Below are 4,615 nucleotides of genomic sequence, written 5' to 3'. Positions count from 1 at the left end.
GGGAAAGAGCGTGGACAGCAACAAAAAGATGTTCTGAAGCAAGCTCTTGGTATTGAACAAGAAGCTCTTAGCGAGAGATACTTGGGCCTGCCAACGGTAGTGGGAAAGTCCAAGGATGGTACCTTCAGGTATGTGACGGAATGTTCGAAAGGAAAAGTAACGGGATGGAAGGGGCAAGGGCTGTCCAAAAAGGCCCGGGAAGTGCTGCGAAATCTGTTTTGCAGGCCACACCTACTCTCACAATGAGTTGTTTTCACCTCTCGAAGAACATGTGCCGGAACCTGACTTCAATCTCTTCAAAACTCTGGTGGGTTGCAATGAATGGTGAGAGGAAAGTGCATTGGATTGCCTGGGATAAGATGTGCCAATCAAAACGGACGGGCGGCATGGGGTTTCGTGACCCGGAAGCTTTCAACCAAGCCCTTCTTGCCAAACAGGCCTGGAGGATCTTGCAGACGTCGATGTCCTTATGTGCGAGAGTTCTTCGAGCAAGGTATTTCAGCAACACGTCAATCATGAGTGCTACATGCCCTTCTGGCGGTTCGTACACGTTCAGGAGTATTTTGCATGGGAGAGACTTGCTCCGTGAGGGGGTGGTATGGCGCATTGGAGATGGATCGAAGGTGAACATTCACCATGACCCCTGAATCCCGCGACAAGGGAGTCTGTCGCCACTAGGCGCAGTCTTCATACCAGGTATACAGAAGGTAGCTGACTTATTGAACCACACAGGCGAAACTTGGGACGATACAAAACTCCATGCAATGTTCTCCTCAGATGAAGCCACTGATATTAAGCAGATAGTTGTTGGAGGACCTGGAGCTCACGATTACATCGCATGGAATTACACTAGAAACGGGATCTTCACGGTCAAGTCAGCTTACCACCTGAGGATGGCCATGAACGCAGCGAAAAGAGTACTGCCAGGACCCTCTTCGGCTGCTCTCACCCACCGGGGCTGGCTGTCATTGTGGGATACCTCGGCCCCGGGGAAAGCAAAAATTCACATGTGGCGTCTGATGAAGAATGGCCTGGCTACGGGAACTGAGTTATTGCGGCGCCGCATCAAGGCTGGAGTATTTTGCGCTGCATGTGGTCGTGAAGAAACGGGTCGCCACCGGTTTTGGGGGTGCTCGCATTCAGTGCTTTTCTGGAAGCAACTTTGCTCGATGTTGGGAGTCTCGGTGGCAACACCACCATGCAATATCGATTCTCAGAGCAAGTTGGCTGGTTGGCTGTTGGAGTGGTTTGCACATGCGCCGGAGATTGAAAAATCTGTGATGGTACAGGCTGTGTATGGACTTTGGTTAGCACGTAATGAGGCGCGAGATGGGCGAAAGATCACTGCAGCGCATGAAATATCAGCTACAGTTGCCGCACTTGTCAAAGAATGGGATGAGATTCATAAGAAGGAAGTGAAGTTGAAGCCACCGATGGAAAGGGCTGTGTGGGAACCGCCAGATACAGGCTGGTTCAAAGCCAATACGGACGGGGTGATGTCGAAACATATGGGTAAGGGAGGTGCTGGTGTCATTTTGCGTGACCACGAAGGGGCATTCCGAGCGGCGTCATGTCACGCGATATTGATAGCCACCCAACCGGAGATGGTGGAACTCCTGGCTTGCAAGAAGGCGCTTGAACTGGGGGAGTGCACAAGCTCCATATTGAGTGCAACTCAGCAGGCGTAGTATCCATGCTTAATAACCCTGAAAAGAATATGTCTGCCCTAGGTCCTCTTGTTAAAGATGTCAAGTCAAGGTTGAAGGATTTGATGATTTCAGAGTCTCGTGGGTTAGCCGAAGTGCTAACGCTGCCGCTGATAGATTAGCTAAGGTGAGAATGGGGGATGAACTTACTGATGTATGGCTCTCTTCACCATCAGACTGTATTTTTCGTTTTGTCTCGGATGATATTCCGGCACTCTTTTAATCTTTAAATAAAGCGGCGAGTGTTTTACCCTCAAAAAAAAGAAAAGTGCTACTGCACTACGGAAAAGGTCCACACCGCGCCACTGTTCCCTGTAGTACACGCACTGTATTGCTTTTCCTATGCACGATTAGTCGAGCCATATACATTCAGGAAGAAAATTAGCACGATAAAACATTTGAAGTCTGTAATAAGTAGAAAAAAGAACTTTCAACCAGAGGCAGCAACGTTGAGTATGTAGTAACAAATTTAAGGAGTTCCAAAAAAATCCGGATGCGCGATCGTAGACCATCCATCCACACAAGCACATGACATGGTATGGTAGTATGATACGCTATCCCATATCCTAGTTCCTAGATTTATTGCTTCGACTAGTTCACTCTCGATCGGTGGCTGCATCGCCGCTGCTCATTGAAGTCGCCGCCGTTGTCGCCGGGAGGCTTCGTAGCCGTAGATCTCGTCCCGGTTCTCCTCCCCGCCGTTGCAGGGCAAAATAGTCGAGCGGGCGCTCTCGGTTTTCATGACACCGCCGTCATCGTTGTAGCCACACAGAGCTCCACCGGCTTGTTGCTCGCCGCCGGAGAACATCACGGCGGCATCTCCAGCGTAGTATTGTTTGTAGCTGTGGATCTGGCCCAGCTGATTAAGAAATGGGGCAACCTCTTGGCTAGCAACCGGGACGAACGGTGAAGGGTCGTAGTAGGCGCCGTTCGTCTCCACCATGCCGCAGCCGTAGAAAGCATCAGCTTGAGCGCCGGTGAATCCCTGGCTGTCACTCTTCATCGCCTCGGCAAGCTGGTTGGTGTACGAGAGGCCGTAGTCGATGTACTCGCCGTCCGGGAGGACACAGTTGAGAGGCGTATAGCAGGAGTCGGCATCTGCCGTGTCACCGCCGTTGCCGCCATACAGAGTACCAGCTTGCGAGTCACCGAGTCCCTCGCCGTTGCTCGCCATCGCGGCGGCATCGTGGTCGTAGTAGCTCGTGCCCGGCAGCTCAGGGTCCGGGACCATAACCTGCTGGTCGGCGCCGGCGGTGGCCGCGCCCGGTGCCTTTTCCTTCTTGGCGTTACTGCTGATGTTGACGCGGGTGAGCACCTTGCCGGGGAGCGGCGGCGATGTGATCTCGTACTCGTGCATGACATACCCCGTGCTGACGCTACCGCGGCCGGCCTTGAGCTTGAAGGTGAGGTCGTACCGCTTGTAGGCGATGTCCAACTCGGCGCCGCCGGGGCCGAGCATGGTGACGGTGCCCTCGTTCAACTTCTGCCCCTGCCACACGCCGCCGCCCTTGACGGTGCGCCTCCTGCGGCCGCCGTCCGTGGGGGGGCCGAAGAAGAAGGCGTGCTCGATCCCGCCGTCGCCGCCGTGCCTCCGGAGGAGCTCCCACGGCGGGGCGCTCCCGGGGTCTTCTTCGATGATGGCGTGCGCGTGCGGGTTGGGGAGGCCGAGCGCGCGCGGGAGGAGGTAGTAGGCGACGATGTCGCCGTCGGTGGGGTCGAATTTGAACGCCGGCGGCATGCCGAGGCCGAAGCCGAACTTGTAGGCTTCCATCCCTGCTCTGCTCTGCTCCACGTCTAGTCTAGGTTTCGATCGATGGAAGAGTGCGGTAGGGTTCCGGCGTGGAGATCTTCCTAATATAGACGAGGAGGAGGAGGGAGACTCCTGACCTACTCGGAGTGGAGATCCTTCAACTTTCCACCTACAGATCGGACTCGAAAACGCGGGAACTAACAAAACTAACAAGCCCTTGATTGAAAGTGTGCACGTGCAACGCATTTATCCTAATCTATGACAAAAAAACATCAACTCTGAATTTTGAATCTTATTTCTGTGCACAGCGCTAAATATAAATCAAATGATCAAAAAGGCTATTGACAAAAAAAATAATTGAATTGGACAACAGGAAAAGCCTCTACTTATTACTTATCAAATGGGCTATCGATAATCGATCAAAAATAAGAACAAAAGAGACAAGCGCGACGCTTCATTTGGTCGACGATCTGTTAAATCTGAATGGCTTAAGAGTATCTATAACCGGACCCCTTATATTCGCCCTAAACACCCGGACGAAAAAATGCAATCCAACAAGACGCCCTATATCTGACCCAAGCGTCCGGACTGACTGACAATCCCCATCACTACCGGAAAAAAGTCCTACCCCGACGGCCAAAACAATGCCGACGGCAGCCGTTGGCATACTTTGAGCTATGCCGACAGCCACGTCCTGGTCGTCGGTGTATACTGGCCGTCGGCACAAAATGGTCGTCGGCCTATCTGAGAACACGCCGACAGCTGCCGTCGGCATAAACCAGCCGTCAGCATAACCGTGGACCCGGCGACCCCGTCCGTGACCAGCGGCTAACGTCGTCAAATCTATGCCGACGGTGAGGACGGGCGACCGTCGGCATATCTCCGCTTGCCACCTCACCGATCCGCGGCGCACCGTCCAACACGTATGCCGACGGCGGCCATCGGCATACACGCCACGTCAGCGATCCACGCCCCCTCAACGCCACCCCCGGCTCGCTCCCAGGCAGCAGCCGCCGCTGCTACCACCACCTCCCTCCCCGGCAGCAAGCGTCGCCACCCCACCTCCCTCCACGGCACGCACCGCCGCCCCCACCTTCCACCCCGTCAGATGCGCCGCCACCCCCACCTCCCTCCATGGCGGACGCGCCGCCACCCCGAC

The sequence above is a fragment of the Triticum dicoccoides genome, chromosome 6B, assembly GCF_002162155.2.
Source record: "Triticum dicoccoides isolate Atlit2015 ecotype Zavitan chromosome 6B, WEW_v2.0, whole genome shotgun sequence".
Lineage (NCBI taxonomy): Eukaryota > Viridiplantae > Streptophyta > Magnoliopsida > Poales > Poaceae > Triticum > Triticum dicoccoides.
Note: the sequence above shows the minus strand (reverse complement) of the source record.